Source organism: Fringilla coelebs (genome assembly GCF_963513975.1).
Source record: "Fringilla coelebs genome assembly, chromosome: 1".
NCBI lineage: Eukaryota > Metazoa > Chordata > Aves > Passeriformes > Fringillidae > Fringilla > Fringilla coelebs.
The window spans coordinates 105,943,937-105,967,329 of record NC_140028.1 but is presented as its reverse complement, the minus strand read 5'-3'; positions in this window follow the sequence as shown (position 1 = coordinate 105,967,329).

Here is a 23,393-nt window from a genome sequence, read left to right as displayed (position 1 = left end):
ATAGGAGACAACAATCTATTATCTCTTGGGTTTACTACTGAATGAACCCATCTGTCCCCCAGATAAATACCTGATATCCACCAGACAGAATGACATTTGAAGCACCTTCTTGCTCTGAGGTGATAGGAAAGACATTTCATCATCTACCCTGGTTACCCATAGACTGGATGGCTGGCTGCCATATTCCCGAAGAAGAGGAGGTATAATAAGTAGGTTAAATGAGTGAGGGGGAAGGTATGCAGTTAAAAAAAGGGATCTGTGGCAGCAACTTAATACCTTCCCACATGGAACAAGAAATTGTAGCATCAGTGCATAACATTGAAAAGCTCAGAGTAGTAACCGGAACCATTTAACTGAATCACTAGAAAAATCACAGCAACTAAACAATCAGTTATTCAAAAGTGTGTACAGGCTCCACCCCAGCCAGTTTCCCCTGGTTGTAACGAGCTTTTGTAAAGTACTGTGCTTTGTATTCACCTGTTTCTTTCCATGAATGAAAATTATAACTCAAAGCACACAGGAATAGGTCAGAGGAAACAGGTGTCAAATGCCAAACACCCTGTTCCCCAATCAGGAATATACAGGAATATATAAACTACCCACCAAGTCTACATTTTTACCTCTAAAATTCTGATGGGTTTCTATCTGCTGAGTTTCTATTATCACTTCAGCATTTGGGTTTTCATAATTATTTTCCAAAGTAAGGTCATCAATCTTTAATAGCATATTTGTATAAAAATTTAATCAGCTCATGATACTTAGATTATGCAGTTTAGGACATAATATATGGTGGGGATTTAATTCTTTAAAATCTCTAAAACCTAATTAAATTTTAATTAAAACTTTTGTCTGAAAAATCAGGGGTTCAGCTAGATGTGATTAGAAATACCCTGAATGCAGCTGCTCTTAAAATTGTAATACTGAAGTGCTCTCACAATTACTTGGTAGGGAGGAAGAAAACAAAGTGTGTGCATGTGTACATCTGTATGTGTGGTCATACTTGTGTGAAATCAGAGAATATTTAAGCCCCCTGCCATGAGAATTCTGATCATATTATTTACTCATCCCTAAAAAAAAAAAAAAAAAAAAAAAAATCACATATCCTGGTAAATAGGAAGTTAGACAAAGAAACATGAAGTACCATACTGTGAACTGTATTTAAAATGAAATATTTTCAACTATTTCTATTATAAACCTCTTTCCATTATGGTCCTGTCAGTACCTTTGGTAAAAGTAATTTAACTAGGTGAAGCAGAACTGGAAACAGTACTTAGAATTATTGTTTGAAATACATTAATTTAACCTGCCTGCGGGCTTTATTCATGACTGCAACTGCAATCTGAACTTTGAGTAAAGCTGAAGATCTTTTTTTTCCCTCTCAAAAGTGTTATGAAGAGTTACCTCCACCCAGGTTTCTCTCAGGCATCAACCAATTACAGGGAGCACAGAAGTTATGTCCTTGTGAAAATTCCACACCCCTTTGCCTTGAAATTTCAGGCATGCCAAGTTCCACCATGAAAATTAAGAAGATTATTTTTCCATTTCCAATTAATTCTTCAAAAAGAAGTAGTGTGAAAAATAGAAGGGAAGGGGGATGATCTCTGTTCTCAAAGATGTAAGGTCTTGCTGACTGCTGCAGGGAGAACTGACTGCTAAAGCTGAGCTCCATTCATTTGGCTCCTCATAGAAGCTGGTACACAAGAATCAGCTGAATTGTCTCAGATCGTTATTTAAATAAAGCTTCACCTATCTGAAATCCTGGTCCTGGTAGTTAAAGCCCTCCAGAAGTTAGGACCTGGCTTCTGACAACAGACAAATCTAAAAGACCACCCCCATGCCTCAGAAAGAATACCATCAAGAGATGAAGTGAGACCAGAGGACACTGATTGCAGTCATCCATCTGGAGAGGTTATTGAAAACAGCAGGTTTTTCAGGATGTCCTAAAAATTCGTGCGCTAGCACCTCAATGCTTTGAAAAAAAAGCTGTACTCAAAACAAAGAGGAAAAGAAAAGCTGAAATAAATGCCTGGTCACCTGTTGACCTTTCCATGCAGTAGCACAGAAGAAAGCCTTTGTGACTTATGTACGGCTATATAATTTACTGTTTGAGGAGTTCTGCAATTATTATACTTGGAATGGAAAGAAAAAAAAACCTGAGTTGTACATTTTCCTGTGAACAAAGGGACAAAATTTTTCTTCACCTTGGTGATAGCTTACATTGGTTACCAGCCACACTAAAATTCCTATTAGATGCTTCTCACCTGAATTTTTTATTAATAACATTTCCTGAGGCCCCATATTGCTGTCCAAATAAATTTTTCCCACTGCCTTTCCTAATGTTTTCAGTCTTTAATTTAAGGCCTTCAAGTCACTGTCTTGTAGAAAAAAAAAGCTTCCCTGTAAACCTTCAAATGCTATACCCAGGATAAAAATAAGTAGAGCAGCTGAACATACCTATCAAATCCATGACATGCAAATTTAAACAAACCTAAACTTAAGCAGACAAACAAATGCATGCCAATCTGTGTGAAACACTCACTGGATTGTTCAGATGGTGCCTTTACACTGCAGAACATTGCCCCCCTGACTTCAGGCAGAAAAAGAAAAGCTATTAAAAATTCAAAGGAAAGCTAGGTTTGTTTTTCCCAGCTGATGAATTTGTTGAAAAAGTGACCTTTTAGCTCAGTTTCCCAGAGCTGTGAACATTTTTTTCATGCTGTTGATATATGTGCCAATTTAAAATAAGCTATACACAGTAGGTGTTTCTAGAAATATTAAAATCTCAGAGCTTGCTTGGACAGCCATTTGAAAACAAGCTGGTGAAGGAGAAGGAGAAGGAGATATTACTAGTTTCTCTCCTACAAAGGCACTCTCCTTAACTTTTTCCTTAATTATATATCACTATCAATATCAGACTTTCTAAGAGATAATGACATTAAACTCTCATATTGGTTTCAATATTAAATATCTTCAATAATTCCTCTCTTTCATGTTATGCTTCCAGTACAAGTGCCTAGACAAACTGTGTAACAAGCTACTTTGAAACAAGCAGAAGACATTTGTCTTAGTTTAGATAAGCTTTCTCAAAAACCTCTTTACCTTGGCAGTAATTTTCAGTGAGACAAACTATCACACTGAGTCCTACAGGCTTATATTCACCTATTGAACTGCAAAGAGTGTTAGTATTAATAGAGGCCACACATGTACATTTCCCTCAATATATCACAACTGCACTGCTATCAGGGACAGAAAGAAAGGCCATCATGAAGAAATCTTTTTTTGGAGACATTTCTTGCTGGTCAGAATCTTCAGAACACTAAGAAAGAGTCTGAAGATAGACACATAAAGACTTTGTTTGACTTTCTGGAGCATCCAGAGAAAGCCAGCTTCTGAGCATGATTTGTTAACTGCCCAAATTTGATAGGGAAAAAACCCATTTTGAAACAGAAAGAGACTGTAGGATGCAGGTTCTAGTTGCATAATCTTGTCCATGAGCATCTACATCGAATAACCAGAAGACTTAACAGCAGCCATCATATTTGCCCTTTGCTTTGGCACTGTATTTGTACTTTCTAAATAACTTGATGTAGGCATTGTGCCTAAATATTTTCTTTTTTTTTTTTTTTTTCTGTTGAAAGAAGTGTTTTTCTTCTTTGGGATTTTGCTAGGATTCAACTGAAGATCCGTATCTCAGTGTTTTCCTTATGTATATAAAAAAAGGCCAAAAAATATGAAAAAGAGGTCAACCCACATCATGTGGGGTTTCTGTCACTCATGATCCAGATTTAGGGCAAGAGCACACTACACACAAGAAATGTAGGTCAAAAGCTCATCACTGCTCATGCTAACAAAATAAACCATAATCATGTTCCATTTACATAGCTTAATCTTCTTTCTTTCAGAAAAAAAATGCCACAAATAGGGGACAAGAGTCAGTCTGGGATTTTAATCTGCACAACTAAATAACTTATTATGCAGCATTGTGGCAGCATGGAGTACTTTAGGGAAGGAATTAAGTTTTAAATAATGGGACTCAGCAATATCCAAAATGGGTGTTTTTTATGTTGGCATGAAAAAGGGAGAAGATTTCTCCTTGCTGATGATGTGTAGGATACTATGCTCTGTAAAACAATCTGGTGAATATGAAGCACAACAAAAAAAGAGCTTTGTTGAAGTAATCAAGATATAGTAAATATTACCTGCATATTGCAAAGTATATATGAAAAATGTTTCTGTAATTAAATTTTAAGAAGGCAGTGAAACATGCTTCTTTATTCTCTTATTCTCATTTGTGATTGAGCAAATGGATATAAAAAGTAAAAATAGCCATTTTTCATCTCCAACCAGGCGAAAGCTCATCTCTCTGCTCTGCTGTTGCTGTGCCCATGGCAACATTTACCAATACATAGGCAGATTAGCAATTAACCTAGGAAAAAATTAGTTTACTGTAATGCATGACATGTTTTGGCAGAGAGGTGAATACTTATTGGCCCAAGAAAATACTACAGAGGATGTACAGGTCTGTTGTTAATGTATATTCATGTACAATATTGTACATATATGTAGACTCAGTACACACTGCAATTAAAACATTAATTCATGCAATATGTTTGCTTCAATTAACAACGGATGATATTTGCATATTTTTCAATTGGCAATTTAGAAATTCCCTTTAATTGTGAGAGTTTGAGTGGAACTCATACACAATGAATATTATCCCTTCTTTTTTTCTCTTAGTTATTCTGGTCTCACAGCCATAAGCTAGGAGCAACTTTCGTGACTTGAAAAAGGAACATAATGCTGACTAAAAATGAAATTAATTTAAAATCTAATAACTTCTCTGCACTAGCATAGGCATATATATTGTGGACAGACTTTTAAAATTCTTTAGGTAACTACATTGAGCATAGAGGTTCATTTCTACCTTTTAATTTTATTCAGTGTTTTTATCCAGCTTTTGGGGGGCTCCTATCAACCTTAGTGTCGTAATTCCAAACAATCTCAATAACAATTACAATAACATTGCATCAAATACTGCTGGCTATGTATTGTCAACTAAGATCTATTAGAAAACACAAATTCATCTACTAAAAAAACAAAAACCACCAAAAAATAAAACAAAAAAAACCCCAACAACAAACCAAAAAACACCTCAGAGAAAGCTGCAAGTATCAGACAGGTGGTTACCCATGTAAACAGTCCACATCACCAGCAACAGAGTTATTAGAATTAGTACCAAATTAAGCTTTGACTGGCTGCTGGGAATACTTTGATGTTGCTTTCTTTGAACACATAACTCTTCCCTCTCTTCCCCCAGGTGAGGTTTAAGAAAAAAGACAGCAGTAACAGCACAGTGGAAATGTCACAAACTGTACTTCAAAAGAGAGAGCAAGGAAATGGTAGCTCACGGGTCACCAATGTACAAGGTCACAAGTGTAAGGCGGAGACAACTGGCATCACTTTGCATTATGCTCATAGAGGATGCCCTTCCTCCCCTCCCCCCATCCCTTCTCTAAGCAGACACATATAGGTATTTTGTTCCTCTGTCAAATCTCTGACATGAGAAATGGTATTTCAAAACAGAGAACGGACTCTGTTTTCAGAGACAGCTTGGAATTAGGTATTTATAGTAAAACAACATATTTATATAAGGAGAGAGAAAAATCTAACAAAAAGCCTGAAATGTATTCAGCACTGGAACCTTTAGCACATCATATTCAGCTCAGTTGGTAGTTTGCATACCTCATCACATGCAGAGAGCTGCCAAAGATAAAGAATTCAGCATCTAAACTCACAAAGCTCTGGAGAAGCTGGTGGCAGTGGGGGCAGGATGTGGGTACCTCGCCGTCAGTGTGAGTTGTGTGGGGCTCAGCTGTAACCACAATGGGCAGCAGCCACACACACACAGGCACAAAGCAAGCTTGTTGACCTGGAATCATAGAACCTCCTGAGTTGAAAAGGACCCTCAAAGGTCACTGAGTCCAGCTCCTGGCCTTGCACAGGACAGGCCTAAAGGTCACACCATATGCCTGAGAACGTTGTCCAAACACTTCTTGATCTCTGCTTGCATTTGTCAAATTATTGACCTACAAGTCAGAAAGCAAGATTCTTTCTGTCTGTTATTTCAGCATGTCAAGGCAGAATTTTAGTATGGGGAAATAACAGCTTTGGATGGAACAATGATACTTCTTCTGCAAGATACATGAGACACCTTACTCAATACTTAAACAAGCTTTACAAAAGGCAATAGATACACAGACTATCTAGAAAGGCTGGTATCTAGGGTCTTCAGCCCAGCAACACTGTAACTCTGACAGAAGAAACTTCTTGACAACTTGTGCCCTACTACTTATAAACTACCCAGTCTACATAGAATTTGCGTGTTTGTACTTTGTATAATAGTTAAAGTAATGCCAATTGTCTAACAAATTCTATGGTCTGTTGCACAGCCCTGCTTTTTCATGTTCTCCTATGAAAGATTCTTGATCTATCTTGGGAAAAAATCCCTTCTCATTTGGCAACTCTAATTTTTTTCCAAAATCAAGACATAATCATGTCAAGTGTGAAATTTATGTAAGCATATAACTCTTGATTTATAATTTTTGTTAACCAAATTTTCTTCTCCTGTAATAATTAAAAACTCAGGCAGAAGCAGGACTAATGAACAGACCTAGGCCTCCATCCAAGTAAGCACTCAAAGGCCCTGCAAGAAGGAACTCTGCTGAAAATCATGGGCCAGCTCTCTTGCTCTGGACCTCATAGCCAGTTCATGGGAACTGAAACACAGCCTCAAAGTCTACAAAATAAACAAAAAAAATTTAAAAAAACCCAGGATTATCCATCTATTTCAACTGGTCTGGATACCTGCTTATTAATTTTATTGCCATTTTAGTTATGTAGTTGTAATTAGAGGTCGCTTCCTAAAACTATTCTGTGATTCTGTGCAAATGTAAAAAAAACCCAAAACAAGAAAAACCCCAAACCCGAAAAAACCACAAAATTGAACAGATCAAACAAAAAACTCCAAAGCTACCAAATGGGACAAAATTACAACCAAAAGCTGCACCCAGTAATTCTGTACAAAATCCCTGATGCAGATGTAGGACAGAGGCACTTTCATTGTCTGAGTTGATTGTGTAACTACACAGAAATTACACAGAAAAGCAGCAGAAATTGCCCTCAAATGGCATACGCTGTATCTGCCCCAGGAGATGCACAGTTCTGTCACTGATGAGCCCTTGGAGCAAACCTGCACCACAGGCAAACATTTTTATGGAACTGAGGTTATGAAGTCTTTCTAAGCTGTTCCTTTAAAAAGCAATTCTAGATATTATGCCTGTAAATCAACATTTTTGTTAATGAGACAGTGGTTGCACTGGCTGACTCTATTGCCTGAAAATCATAATCCTGAGATTTAGACTGCACTCAAATGGGTCATACAAACCCAAAACCTAATCACAATAATTTTAAGTGTTTGCCTCTTTGGCTGGTATTTATTTATAAGTCACCTCCAGCTGCTGGGGATTTTTGGCAGAGCCACCATTTGCACATAAGGCCAGTTCTAGTCCTAGCACCAATTTCTGCTCCTCAGTTCTAATCTCAGCCTGCTACTACTCAGCATGTACAAAATCTATCTTGTCTCCTCATAAGCTTTTCCTGCCCTTCAAGCTCCCACTATGGTTTCTGGGATCACTCTCTATAAACCACTACCGTGAGTTCTCATAAGTTACCTGATACAGACTAAGACAGGTTCTTGCTGGTGTTTCAAATACATATACACAGCGTTCTTTATTGTCACTCTTGTTTGGTTATTTCTTGTTGTTTTGGCAGGTTTTTCTTTCAGATCGTTTCTTTTGGGCTCTTCATCTTCCTCTCCACTTGCCAAAGAAAAATGGTGAACAAGGCATGCAGCTCTCAGCAGGAGCAGCAGCAACACTCAGAAGGAGAAGAACAGCAAAACTGACAGCTGTGCTTTTCTGCACTGAGCACAGTGGGTAAATCAATACCCCGGCAGCCCTGCTGCCATCTGTGGAGTTTCTGGAGCAGACTGGTTATTTATAGAAACTTGTTTGCACAAAGCCAATATTTACCTGTCGGGGCTGTCAAAATTTGCAATCCATCTTTGCTGTTACCCTGCTGTTTTTCATGTCAATAGCAGAATTTTCCAAAAGAAAATACTGTAATGTTTCCCCCCTCATAAACGTTCCCTTCCTGCAAGGGTTGGTTACGTTAATTGTTGCAGCAGGAATGCATCTGGTTTCCATAGGGCCTTGGGGATCCTCCAGAATGCAGGAAAACTATAGGGATGTCAAACCTAAAGAGCCTGTTTTTCTGTCTTGTTCCAGCAGCAGCAGCATGGCATTTCCCTGCCAAGGCCAAGCGGAGATTTAATGTTACAAAAAAACCAATCATTCCCACTCTGCAAACTGAAAAGGTTTTCTTTTGGAATGCTTGGCTGCTGCTGTTGCTGTTGTAACCATAACCATTATTTTCAAGCAGACAAGAAGTTTTAACATGAAATTTCAGTGTATTTGCTTTTAAAAGTGAACTCAGATTCTAAGGCAAGAATGAAATGCATGGGTCATCTCAATCCTGACTCCTTGCAGATTGACGTTTGTATCACCAACCTACAGGCATGTCCGAAGGAGATGAGAAGGAGGAACAGACTTCTGGTTTCTGTACCAGTTTCTTCAGGTCAGAGACTGGACTGCAGTGCCAGGGCAGAGTGAAGTACTGGGGGTGGCTTCTGTCAGGACCTTTGGGTGGCTTTTAAAGGCTGTCACTAACTAGGTCTGTCCTCACAGAGCTTTCAGTTGTCAGTTTTCTGAAAATAAAGGGTTCTTCGTAATCAAAGACCTATTGAAAATGGCAGTCGAACCCAGCATCATAAATCTTTATCATTTACTGTTTCATTGAAAGAATGTATCTGCTGCTGTAAATCACAGAGAGGCTCAGGGTGCAAAGCCAGCTCTTGAGAGCACCGGGAGTTTAAGTGAGTTACCATCGCCCAATGGGTCAGCACTCAGCCACATCACTGGCCAGCAACGTGTGCATCCTTGCAGGACAGGGCTAGAGAAAGCAGGGCAGGACTTAAAGTAGAACAGGGCTTAAAGTAGGGCCAGTAGAGGCATTCTTCAATAAATGGTTTAAAGAATTAAGGATTAAATGATTCTGTCAGATGAGGAATGGATTCTGTGATCTGTACAGCAAATAGCAGTGGAGATAAAACAGTGCTTAAATACATGCCAGGCTGGAAGCCATCTGAAAGATACGGGGAACAGGTGAATTAGGACACTAAGGAGAAGCAGAAAATCTTTCTGGTTTGCTTCTGTTTGTTGTAATATTAATTACTGAGTCCTATGACAAACAGCTTCCTAGCCTTTGGGTAAGAAACGGCATAGAGCCAGAAAATGGAACGGGGAAATTTCTCATTCTTGTTTTCTCCACTGAGACTCACAAAAAGGTTCCTCTTTTATATAATACGCTTTCAGATGGTTTTTGAATATTATTTAAAGAGCATGTCAAAGCCACAACAAAGTGATTCTTCTTCTCAGATAAGGTCCACGAACTCCCCCCAGGACAAATATTAGAGAGCCTGCAGGAAAACTGCTTGTTAGACAAATGGAGCCACAGATGTTACTTTTATCTGGTGTACAAAGCAAGGATGTTACATACAAGGCACAGATACCCAATTATGAAAACTACTATTTTTAACACAGACTTTTCTCCAAAACAAGAGTCTCCTAGATTTTTGTATTTATTTTTGGGTGGGGGGAGGGTGAGAGTCTTTTAGTCTTGTCTCCTGCACTAGTAATTGGCATTAAAATTTTTGAGAGCTGATAATGCTCAGGACCTCACAAATTCAATCTGCTGGTGACAAATGCTCTTGTCATATGTTTACTATCTCCACAACTGCATAATTCTTTTCCTTAGAATAATCATTTGAAGCATAGTATGGAACCTCCAGGGCTCAGAGTTTTCCTGCACTCAGATTTATCCATAGCCAGAACATGGTACTTTTCATTGCACTTCATTATTAACCAAGTTTTATGTTTGAATTATCAATGCTTCTATTGTGCTTTGCCAGATGTAGTGTAGCGGCCACTGTGCTATTGCTCCATGTTGATTAGATAAATGTTTGTTCTATCTTGTCAGAAAGCAAACAGTGCCCCTATCCCAAGTCTTTGCTGGTGAAGCCATGCTTCCTTTGCTAAGTTTTGAGAAGATCTCACAGCAATAAGAGCACTCCATCAAAAGAAGAGCAGTCTCAAGGAAAGGGTAATGGGAAAACAGTGGATGAATCTAAGTACTAGACTGGAGCTCACAATGTCCATGAATACCCAGAAATTCTCATTAACTACAGATAGCACAACATTAGCAATTTGCACTACTTGACTGAATGTTAGTTAAAAACTTGACAAGCACCACAGTCTGAAGGTTCATTTCCCACTTTAAACACAAAAAAAAACCCCAAACTGAAAGACGGCCATCCCTCTAATTTATGCACTGTACTAACATTTAGGTAGCATATATCTAATTGCTGACTGCTGCAGATGCCTTTATATTACCTTGGACACATAATTTAATCCTTCCATGTGTTCATTCCCCTTTTGTCTTACTCCCCAGCACTGAAGACTGGCAACTACCACATCTAAGAGAATAAACAGAGGAAACAAATGCTACAGGTAGTATTAGCATCTCTCCTGCATATGGGTTTAAATTGCTGCCACTTTGGGCTACAAGACCCAGGAGGGGAACTAAAAATGTTGGGTGCTTTTGCTTTCTCCTGAATTACCTAAGAGCTTAATGTAAGGAATGCAATTTTCAGATACTATTTCATTTAAGAAATGAAATCCTGAGATAAGCAATTGCTTTGATTTATACACATAATACAGGCAACTCAGCTCTCCAAGAGGATCCACGTGGCTTAGAGGGCATTGGGAAATGTTGTGTCCTGAAGCATGCAGCAAGGCAGATGGCAGAGAAGTTTAATGGTGTCCTCTGCTCCAATGTCTATTACTGAATTCCAGAAATGGGACCAGGATGACCCAAGGGTCTTTTTAGTTCAGTGGTCATTAGTCTTTCCCTCCTGAGTCTGATTAAAAACAAAAAAAGGAAAAAAACCCATGATTTCAGCCCTCAGCATACTTGTGTGATTAGGGTAATGAGGAAGAGACCATTTTACAAAGCAGTTCATGGATTCTTTCTCTCTTTCAGATTTCAGAATGCAGCTGGTTTCAAACTCCCAGCTGGCAAAGAGGGGACTTCTCACCATAAGTAGTCTGCTTAATCTGGGGACTACTCAATCAGGCACAGATGAAGTAGTGACATGATTACAGGCCTTGATCAAGTGTTGCAATGCAAGATGATTTATACTAATCAGTATTCTCTAGAATCAGTGCAAAACAAATCCAACACAACTACAGACCTTGAAAGAAGCCTTAGCCACCACTCTTCTGTCTGAAAATACCATCTTGACAGATCTTAGCCAAGTAATCAAACACTTTCATTTAGCACCCAACACATCCTGGCCATCAGAAACATCAGTGGCATCTGTTAAACACCACCTGTAAATTCCCTTTTGGTGTTCACAGGTTGGTTATGACCATAAGGAAGACTTAACACTTCTCAGATTTCAGTGCAGTGGCGCTCCCTATACCTCTAGAGATTTCCAAGTTGTCAGAAGCTATCCACTGCTACCCATGACCAAAACACCCTTTTTGTCTCTGCTCTACTGAACACTGAACTGAAATGCTTATGCTAAGACAGATGTGCAAGTCTCCTGTATAGTGAAGGTATCAACTACTATTTTAAAACAAGCTTATACAGCAATTTACAGACAATTTAGAGGACTAAAGAAAAGAAAAAAAGATGGGAGAGGTGAAATTGGCTGGTCCCACTAAGCTTTTGGGGCACTGTGGCATGGAAATCATATACTTTCTTGCTGTCATCTCATGATGGCAACTTCTCTTTCTCCCTCAAGTCTATTTTGATGTCTCAGAGCAAAGCACCAGCCTTCCCTTTGCCACTATGTGTTATCTGCACATTGGCATGTAAGAATGAAGGATGAGAAGGGGAAGAGAAGGGGAAGAGAAGGGGAAGAGAAGGGGAAGAGAAGGGGAAGAGAAGGGGAAGAGAAGGGGAAGAGAAGGGGAAGAGAAGGGGAAGAGAAGGGGAAGAGAAGGGGAAGAGAAGGGGAAGAGAAGGGGAAGAGAAGGGGAAGAGAAGGGGAAGAGAAGGGGAAGAGAAGGGGAAGAGAAGGGGAAGAGAAGGGGAAGAGAAGGGGAAGAGAAGGGGAAGAGAAGGGGAAGAGAAGGGGAAGAGAAGGGGAAGAGAAGGGGAAGAGAAGGGGAAGAGAAGGGGAAGAGAAGGGAAAGAGAAGGGAAAGAGAAGGGAAAGAGAAGGGAAAGAGAAGGGAAAGAGAAGGGAAAGAGAAGGGAAAGAGAAGGGAAAGAGAAGGGAAAGAGAAGGGAAAGAGAAGGGAAAGAGAAGGGAAAGAGAAGGGAAAGAGAAGGGAAAGAGAAGGGAAAGAGAAGGGAAAGAGAAGGGAAAGAGAAGGGAAAGAGAAGGGAAAGAGAAGGGAAAGAGAAGGGAAAGAGAAGGGAAAGAGAAGGGAAAGAGAAGGGAAAGAGAAGGGAAAGAGAAGGGAAAGAGAAGGGAAAGAGAAGGGAAAGAGAAGGGAAAGAGAAGGGAAAGAGAAGGGAAAGAGAAGGGAAAGAGAAGGGAAAGAGAAGGGAAAGAGAAGGGAAAGAGAAGGGAAAGAGAAGGGAAAGAGAAGGGAAAGAGAAGGGAAAGAGAAGGGGAGGGAAAAGAGAGGAGGAAGAGAGAGAGGAAGAGAGAGAGGAAGAGAGAGAGGAAGAGAGAGAGGAAGAGAGAGATAGAGAGAGAGATAGAGAGAGAGATAGAGAGAGAGATAGAGAGAGAGATAGAGAGAGAGATAGAGAGAGAGATAGAGAGAGAGATAGAGAGAGAAAGAGAGAGAGAAAGAGAGAGAGAAAGAGAGAGAGAAAGAGAGAGAGAAAGAGAGAGAGAAAGAGAGAGAGAAAGAGAGAGAGAAAGAGAGAGAGAAAGAGAGAGAGAAAGAGAGAGAGAAAAGAGAGAGAGAGAAGAGAGAGAGAAAGAGAGAGAGAAAGAGAGAGAGATAGCAGTCAAAATTCTCAGAATAATGGGGTGACTTTGGACCAGATTTCAGTCTGTCTCTCTCACTGGATTACAAAGCCAGGTTTTAGACCCCAAACTGGTACTATTTGTGGACACTGATGTATTTAGAATATTAAAGATAAATAACTTGTTTTGAGACCTTAAAAATATGATACCTAGGAACTAGAACAGGCATTTATTTCAGTCTGCCTGCCCTGTATCAAATTCCAGATGACCATATGGTTTAATGCTTCACATTCACCTACAGCAAAAAAGGCTCTGCCTTTTTGGCCAAATGTGAGCCATGCCTATGTCTCCAAAAAGGAATCCAAAGTGTTCCTCACATCATAAACCATGCCCATGCCAGTTCTATCAGAACATGAGCCTTTTTGCTCACAAACTTGATCAGGGTCATTAAGATCCCCTCATTAGCAGTTTTCTGTCTCTGTATCAGCATGGATGGGCTGAGAGAGGCCAGACACTGGAACCTCCTTCATTCCGCACAGGAGAGCATATAAGCCTGGGGAATGTAGAGGGTGTTTTTAATTAATCCAACATAAATAAAACTGCCTGAAAACATAGTGAGGAACAGAGGCTCAGCCTTCTGTAGGTCAAACCCAAAGGCTACATTTGTACCCTAGGACAACTTCATTATCCTCATCTGAGCTGCACAAGGGATTAATTTAACCCTCAGAACAGGGTCAAGAGAAACTGGGAGAGAAACAGAACAACCCATTATAAGAGCTATAAGAATACACGTTCGTAGAGTTTAGTTCAAATTCCACCCTACAGCTGCTGTTTTTAGTGTAAGCAGGTACATATAGTAATATCACAATTTCTATTCTGCTCCATCTGCTGTTGTCAGAGCCCTTTCTTCTATTATAAATTCTCAATAGCTTTTAATTTAAATCATTTATATTCCCCAAACCCTAAGATTCTGAAAACCCTAAGAGAAACCTGAAGTACTGAGGCTTGTTCACCTGTCTACTTGAAATTTTTTCTTTTGCTTCCTTTTAACTAATGCTAAAAATGTATCTGTAAGCCAGAGAACATTTTTTTTTTCCTTAATGAAGCTAATTGTTTCAGCTGTGGGCTGCAAGCAGTGTTCCTATTCCAGAAGGAGAACACTGTCAGATTCTAAATGTGACTGTGTACCTTAGGTGTAAAATTGTGCAGAAGCTCATAATTGTATGGGCTGCCACTACCAAGCTAGAAAAAGAAAAAAAGGGTGGAAAGAGAAAGTGTTAACAGCAGAAACATCCTAGGACTCAGCATTTTTTAAGATCAGGGACATATTTTTGGTAGCTATTTATATTTCTGAACTTTTCTTCATTTAAGATGATTGGTTTTTGGTCAGCATGGCGAAGATGCCACATTGTATTTTTATCTGTTTTGATGAACTAAAGCATCCCAATGTAAATGGAAGCACTGGGAAATGTAAATGATACAGAAGTTACTCAAATGCTTTTTCCAATCCCAGTACTTGTAGAAACAAGGTGGAAAATGCCTTTTTAAAAGATTGAAGGCAACCTACCTACCTACCTACAGTCTCCAAAACAATATGGCCTGTTCTCTCTCCATCCCTTGCTCTCCTTTCCTGGAGGGTTCCCTCATTCCTACCTCACCAATAAGCCAACTTGCACTTCTTCCCATCACACAGCAGGCCTGCATCTTGCTCCAAGAAAGGAGGTGTGCACAGCGGGAGGAGACACTGGGGACACTCCAACCATGCAACAGGCAAGCAGCCCATGACCTGGAGCTTTTATTTGATCCAACACCTCTCAACAAACAACTGGATCACTGGGCTAGCTTAAACCTCGATGGTGCCAAGCTATGGACATTTATATTCACACACGTGATATAGTATGCTTACCCAAATTTGAGCCCTTTCAGACCCAAATTTGGCTCTAACAGTGGTAAAATTGAGTTTTGAAGAGAGACAGCCCCCATTTGGATGCAGTGAGCCAGAAATAAGTTGACAGAACACAAGAAACAATTTCAGGGTTAGCAGACAGTGTTTCAGGGTTAGCATATAGTGTTGGCTACTCCTGCTTCTCTACAAAACCACTTGTGTTAAAGGAAATTTCACATCTCCTGTAAGAAACTAGACTCGTGGTATTTTAACTACAAAAGCATCCGTGGCTAATAAAATAGGTTTACATCTATAAACTTTATTGCAGCTTGTTTGCAGGGAAATCTTAGCCCTAAGGGCTCAAGCCTATTTTTTTGCCTGCTCTGAAGAACAGCATTGAATCATCAGTATACTTTGTACCTGCAATATCCCACGAAGTAAGGACAGTGCTACTGCTCAAGGGTTCAAGGGGCAAGTTCCCTTGCTTGGTTCAAAGGGGTACACCAAATCTGTGGTGGATGGAAGGACTGAAGCAGATTGTGTCAGTTTGATGTAGTCATCAACCACACCATGAGACAGGGCTTTCTCCTTTCCTACTTCTCAGAGATAGGATGCCTGCCAAATACAAATAATAATTTCTTGCTCAAGGTTGGTCTTAGTGTTTCCACTCTGGATACGGCATCAATGTTCCCTCCTCCCTTCACAACACACACTGCCAACTTGAACAAATCTTGGCTTACTGCTCTGCCTTTCCCCAGTGTTCACTCTTTGCCCCCAAAGGCTGCAAGGACCTTCATCCTGCTTTCCTCCCTTGGATTTTGTTGAGTACTTTCTGGCTGTTATTCTGCTCTGGTAAAACTCAGAGCAACTTGACTTCACTTTTCCAGAGTTTTAGAGACAAGTGTTTTTACTAGCTTTCCTAGTTTTAAGTAAGGATACTAAAGATTTCCAGAAGAGATGTATCAAATTAGCGGGACGGAATAGGAAACTTGCCCTCTAGTGTCAGGTATGTCTGCAGATTGCTCCTGCTTGGAGTGTAGCTTCTAAGTGAGTTTGGCCAACAGAGGATTTATTGCCTCTCCAGCTGCAAGTTGAAGCAAATCTGAGTGTCTCCTGATGTCAATGGAAGGCTACTAGATGTCATCTATAAACATCTCCGCCTGAATCCTGATACTTGCACTTCTGAAAACAGGACCACAGGCTTTATAGCATCATCCTGGTACTTTAACTTCTAAAGTCCTTTATCTTAGGACTGATTTTCTAAAATAAACTAGGAATGAAAATAAGGTGCTATGATTTAGTGTTTTAAAAGACAGCCACCTAATTCTGAAGGCTCATTAGCAGCTTCTGGATGAGAAAGAGGCAGCAGAGACACATGCCTGAGAATTGGCTCCCCTTCTTGTTCTCCTAATAGCAATTTAGAACATTTGGTGTAGGATATCTGCACTGGAGGTGCTGTAGCCAGATCAAGCTGATATTTGCATGAAATTTTGGTGGTTACCATGAGATGTCCTCTCCTATTTACCCTGTGGCAAGACAAGCCATATTAAAGTAAAGCCCTGGGGGAGACAGTGGACTGCCAGATGAGTGAGAAAAAGTGAACAGCCTGTACAGGAAAGCTCTTTTTCATTATGCTAACTGAAACTTTGCCAGAGGTGAGGTTCCTAAGCAGGGATGATTTTCATCATCACTGAAGTAAGGCCACCCTCAAAAGACCCAAATAAAAGAATGACATCTAAGCATTACACAGAAACCAACTAATAGACTAGCCAAACTCTTTTAAAAGAAAATTCAACAAAATCTAACCACCTGCTAGGTTAAGCCAGTTTCTATTGAAAGACGAGTAACTCCAGCGTGGCTCTTGATGAGAGGAAAACAACTGACTGCAGGGGGTTGGATTATCATCTTTAGAATTTGGTGGTTAAAGATCCTGAAATACCACAGGATTAAAAGCAGAGCAGACAGAATCTCAGCTGATCAAATGCTGCTGTCAAACACACAAAGCTTAATATTCCATTCTATCAAACCCAAAAATATGCATAAAATAGTGGAAATCTGCTCTTTTTCTTTATTTTCAAATTCATACTTCTCTACGGTATTTTCAGAATTCTCAAGACTGATAACAGCAGGAAAATAACTTGATTAGTAGCTAATACCTTTATGTTGTTTTACAGCCTTGCTTGATTTAAACATTTGTCAGTATGGCATATGTATTAAACTACTCTATCTTGTGGTACCTTTTAAATCTGCCTAGAATCACATGAAAAATTAAAACTAACCTGGAAATACAGAGATCTTCATCTTCTGCAGAAATTTACATTTCCAGTGAAGGTCCTATGAGTTGTATTATTAAAAAGACTTGTAGGACTACAGGGCTAACTAAAAGGTGATGTATTCCCCAATTATTTACAACACCTATACACACAGAGACAACCATTTTTCTTTTTGCATCAGTAATGATAAGTATCCTCGTTATCTCCTCCTACTGCATAAATCTGTATTTCCCATTAATTTCTAATTGAATACATGCATTCCAATTTCTAATTGGAAACCTCAAACTTTTCAAAGTAGCTCAAATCACGCTTGGATAGCACTTGCATATTGGAGTAATACCACTGAAGTCCATATAATGGCTCCTGTGACTAATTCTGCTCAGCACAACAGAGAGCTGAAAAATTTCTTATTAAGCAACCCATTCTTAGACATAAATTAAATGTGCTTTGGTTAATTATGTCATCTCTTTCTCATGTACACGGGGGAAAATCAAAGAAACAGAGACCTGAATTGTAAAAACTGTAAATAAAACATTTCTTTTTAAATATGTAGAGTAACTAAGCAGTATCCTTTCTGGCCATAATATCAAGACTTGTGCCAATACACTGCAGAGTTAAAATAAATGTAAAACATTACAGCCAGAATTGAAGAGCTAAGCATTCACAGCAGGGCTTGATTGTCAACCTATCATGATCTAAAACACACACATCTACTTCTGCTGAGTCAATGTAGTTTTAAAAATAATGGATTCTTTTTCTAAAAAAAGGTTCCCTACATCTTCAAGACTGTTAAGGTTAGCATGGACTATTCATAGGCATCAATGAAAAGGAGGAAATCTTACTTTGCTCTCCTACTGTTTGCCTACTGCTTGGTAACAGTAGCTTGCAGGTTTTTTGCAAAATCTCTGTCATCTCTTGACAAAACTGGAATTATCAACAGGGGACAATTGCATGGCAGCAAGATAAATCAGTGACATTACAGAATGACTTGGAAGGAAGAAACAACTTGATTGACTGTGCTGCTGGACTGTAGCAGCCAACTTGGCTACAAGTATGCACTTTCTCTTCCTTTCTCCCTTGCATCCCAAGAGCAAAGCAAGTAACAAGCTGTTATCCCTGGTGGAACAGCCTTTTTTGTATATCAGCAATCAAAATTGTTACTCGTTTTGTGACTGACTCACACAGAGCTCTCTGACATCTTTCATTTTCTTTAGGAGGAGATGCCTTTTGACTGACTTCATGGTGCAATTTGACCACTTCAGCCCAGGAGGAATTCAACCCCCTAATTCTGGGGACCAGCCTAACAATGATACGAGTTCTAGCAGTTGTTTCAACATGACCAAGGTTTTGCTTTCTGGACTGGTGTGCTTTTTAAGCAGCTTCTGATTTTGCACCCTGACCGCGATCACGTAAGCGATGGAGAATGCTGAGGTGACCGGAATTGTGAAGCAGGACCCAAAAGTGACCCACAAGCTGCTGTGTTCACTTTTTACAGGTGCTCTGTGGCACTGGCAACAGGTAGGAGCTCCAAGTGGGCTGTAGCATCAGGGATGCACAATACCCTTGCTAGGTTAAATGGTTTGCCAGCAGCAATGATACAGAGGCAGTGATGAGAACACCAGATTGAGGGCATGATCTGAAAGGATCTAGATTCAGGCTCAGGTCCCTGTGCAGGAGATCATGATGAAATGTGCACATTTCTTCACAATCACAAGAACCACACACTGCGATTATCTGCTGCAAACTGCAATAACCTCTGGGATTTAGGTGCAATAAAATCTTTAAATCATAGTTCAGGCAAACTTCTGGGACAATCAGCAACTGAGCTCTGGTGTTTAAGCTGAAAGTCACAGAATTAGCTGGGGCGCTTTCCTATACTTTTTACATCATGAATCTGTCATTCATCTCTCCAGCTGAAAAAACCCTCACATTTCATTCAATTACTAGTACCCAATAACATCTAACAAAATGAGAAAGGTGTCTCTTTTAACCTTTGGTGAAGCCTGACAGAAAGTCCTTTAAAACAAACAAACATAAAAAAAGGAACACAATCCAGCAATTGTTTATCTTACCAGGTCAATGATAAATGTTTATGGTCAGAACCGTATGCCTGAAATGCTTGATATTTACTCCACCAGAGACATTTTTAGTCAAAGCTTCTTGCTTATACCTTAAATTTGTAATACAAATTCAAAGCCTTGAAAGTCACTGGGCTAGAACCTTTAGCAACAAAACTTGTTATAGGCATTGGTGCAAAGTTCATTCTGGAGTAGATGCCCATGACTGTACAATGATGGAAATCCTGCATGCAGAGGTGAATTGATACATAATTTCATGCATGAAAAACCAGAACTTATTTTAAGACTCACTTGTACCTTTTCCATACCAATGAAAATGAGCATAATTTCACTTTCCATTGAAAATGGAACTTATAACATTCAAAGCATAATGGCAAAACACTGATTTGCTGTTTGAGATACGGTGGTAATTTGAATAGGGGATTTTAAAAGGTAAGTTGGGAAGTGGGAACAAAGGAATTTACTTGTGAAACTGCTGTGAATAGACTTTCCACTCTTCTACTAAATATTTAACTGGGTTATAGTAGCATTTAAAGGCAGAAGAATTCAAGACCAACTATTAAAATATAAATATAAGCCAGCTCCTCAGTGCAGGTACAGAACATCAGAGGTGTTCCTAACTCAAGCCTTTGCTTATTTACTACTCTATGCACCAAAGCAACTGGTCCTGTAAAAGTGAGAGGCTTCACAGACATTCTCTATCTCTTTGCAGCTGTAGCTATTCCTAAGCATGACCCTGAGAGCTTGAACAGACAACAAGGAGTCTCACATCAGGGAGGCTCCCCTTTCTAAAAGCTGAGAGGAACTTCTGTTGGCCAACTGGCTTAGTTCCAGCATCCAAAGGTGAGTCTGGGGAGGGAGACAGCAGAAGGTCCCTTGTGAGGGCACAGTGGGGATCAGGAGAGAAGCCTGCTTGATCCACAGTCCTTCCCTCCCCAGTGGCTAGGGCCACAGATACATTCTAACCCCTTGTGCTGAACGCAGGAACTGCGAGGTACTTCCTCGTAGGACAAGCATCTTCCACACACAACATTCCTCAGCACCATGCTGAATTACCTGATGCGGAGGTGGTAACTTTGTGGTGCTGCCAAAAACTGGGACACACTTCCCTTGTAGGGCACTCAAAGCTTTTGCTCCAGCCCGTTCTGGCCCATCCCAGCTGGCTGAAAGCCAAGGGCTCTGCTAAGGCTGGTTGTGCTGAGGCGAGGCAGCAACGCAGCAAAAGGCACACCTTGACTCTGCTGCGCCTTTTGCCGATGATCCATCCACATGGAGGAAGGACAAGCTCTGCAAAGCCTTTCTGGGGCTTTCATGTAGGACAGCAGGAAATACAAGGAGACAAACAGAGCTGCATTTCTCAATCTGCAGATACCTTCTCACCAGTCCCTTCAGGAAGTCTACCGGAGCTGGGATAAATCGATGACAACTTACACCTTTGCCAGGAAAAGGGTGGAAACTGGGGAACACACCACACCTGGAAGAGGGGAGCTCTCTGGCCTCAGAGAGCAGCAGGCACAACTTTCCCAGGCGTTGTCCTGGGGAAGGCGGTGAGAAGACCAGCGAAAAGAATGATAAACAATTCTTTAACTTGCTGCACCTATTGTTGTGAACATGTGGAATGTGTTATGGAGATTTGTTTACCAAAGGGTGGTTCCTTAATCAGCCAGTGGTGATGGTGTTAGGATGGAAGGACCAGTTGGGTCCACCTGTATCGTGTCTGTAAGGGCGATGGGTTAATTAATAAGTATAGAATAATGAAGAGGTTGATCAGCCTTCTGAGAAGCATGGAGCCAATGCTAATTATTACCCAGCTGGGGGCCTGGGATGACAAGGGGCTACAAAGGGAGAATGGAATAACACCATCCTTTGCAGTGGCTTCTATTAGGCACCAGACAGAAACCCCGGTCTAAAGTTAATAAGGTTAACTTTCATGGCAAAGCACTTGCAGAGCTATATTTGTAGGGATCTAGAAAACCTATTTTTGTTTATGTTGTCAAATCTGTTTAATTAACTTGGTGAAGCTAACAAATAAAGAAACATTCTGCAGCTAACCTGAAAGTCTTCCTTTCACTTCCAAGATCCGTAGGTTCATGTCTTTCAAAAATGTGAACTCATTCAAATCTTTTCACAATTTCCCCCACTTTTTTTTTAATATTTCCATTTCTTTCTCACAGGTGTCGGAATACAATGACATCTTTGATCTTACTGGAGATAACTGTATGTGGGTAGATTCTTTTTCTTGAAATGCAGACTGGGAGTGGATCCAGAGGTCAAGCCAGAAGGTTACCTATATCTGAAAACCACACTTACAGAAAATCCCTTTGTGTGGCTTCTAATATGCCTCTGGATGTGAGTCTTGAAATACCTAGCTTTGAATGCTGCTCTCTGTATCATGACGTTCCAAGTCTTAAGAAAACTGAAGTTCAAAGAGAAGGGAAGACTTAGAGAGTTTGGTTTGTAACTATGGAACAAGCACTTTCTTTGCCACATCAAAAGCTCTGATAAAAGCAGTCCAGTGATTCAGGATAAGAGCATATTATTTGATGTATTAATTTGACAGTGGACTCTTCTTTTTCACCCCATTACAAGATTGCTTTTGTGCATTACAGAGGAGTTTAAAACACCCAAGATAGAGCTAATCAAAGTTCTAGTTTAAATGAAGGTCATGCATGTCCTCTGAGGTTTGATTTTCACATGCTTTTTTGAAACCACTTAATTCCTAGGTAGCAAAACCTGCTAGAATTTTGTGAAGTCCACAAAAACCAGATCTGTGCTCTGCAGACTTTGGAAAATGCTGACAGTTTATTGCAACATGTACGGATTCTGCAAGTTACCAAAACCAAGGATGCATAACCAAATGAATATTTTCATATTCAGAGCGAATGTCATGACCCTTACTGTACTGAAACTTTATTTAATTTGAGTGAGGTATGTATGCAAGTGATGCTACACTGGAAAGTGTAAGTATGGAAGACAAAACACTTTCAAGTTACATGGCCTCTGATAAAGAACTTGAAATTGAATCTCTCTGACACAAAGTCAATGTTTCTTCCCTTCATTTTGCTTCTCCTCACAGAGGCATGTGTCTAAGGGGGACTGTAGTTCTTAATGATGGGGAATGTGGGGTGTGTGAGCATTTTCTCAGCAGATCCTCCAAGAGAAGGAAGTACCAGCAATACGATCTCAAGAAAAAGGGAGTTAATAAAAACTTGTGCTTGTGGCCATCAGTGCTGCTCTCCCCACTTTTCGTTTCTGAAGAAGCAGCAGGTGGAGGGGAGGGATATGATTTCATTAAAGTATTCTAGTTTTCTGGAAGATATCAAGTCAAAATTTAGAGAGAATGTACAGTTCTTTTCTTTTACATTTCTGCATCTGAGAACAGTAATAAGCGGTGATTTTTAGTTGGTTTTTGAAGAGACAAAATAAGTGAGATCCATAATAGCAGCACACTCGGATGGGGAAAGACGTGCTTGCAGGAGCCTGTGCTGGGCTGAACTCTAGCTTCAAATGAGAATATCCTTGAGGTAGTGGCACACGATTCCTCTTTACGAGAGTAGTCCTGAACTCCTGCCAAAACTCCCTCTATATGCCACTTAGTGCTTCAAGACAAGGAGGATAATGACAGGTCTGTAAAATCTGCTGGAATTGACAGTTCTTATTGTTCTGAAAAGTTTTCGTGACGCACAGGAATTTTCAGATTAGCACTGTACAATGTTGAACAAAATGGGTGTCAAGCAAATCAATGGGCTTTTCACAATTCACAAGTCTATGTTTTACTGCTGTTCCATTTTTATTTTGTGCTTGGTCTTGCTTTGTTCTGTGCATGTGCCACTGGAGATGTGAGTGTGTATGCACTGAACAGGGAGCGAGAGTTTTCCATGGCATGATGTTCCGTGGTAAACCAAGGCTTAGCATGGAGAAGGTTTTTCTCCTAAAAAATGTTGAGTTTTTCAGACACAAAAATAAGGAACTGTTTATATTTGTGCGGTTAGTCTTACTTGGAGCTACAACTCTCTTCAATTAATTTGGAGGTGAACATATTGAGCCACC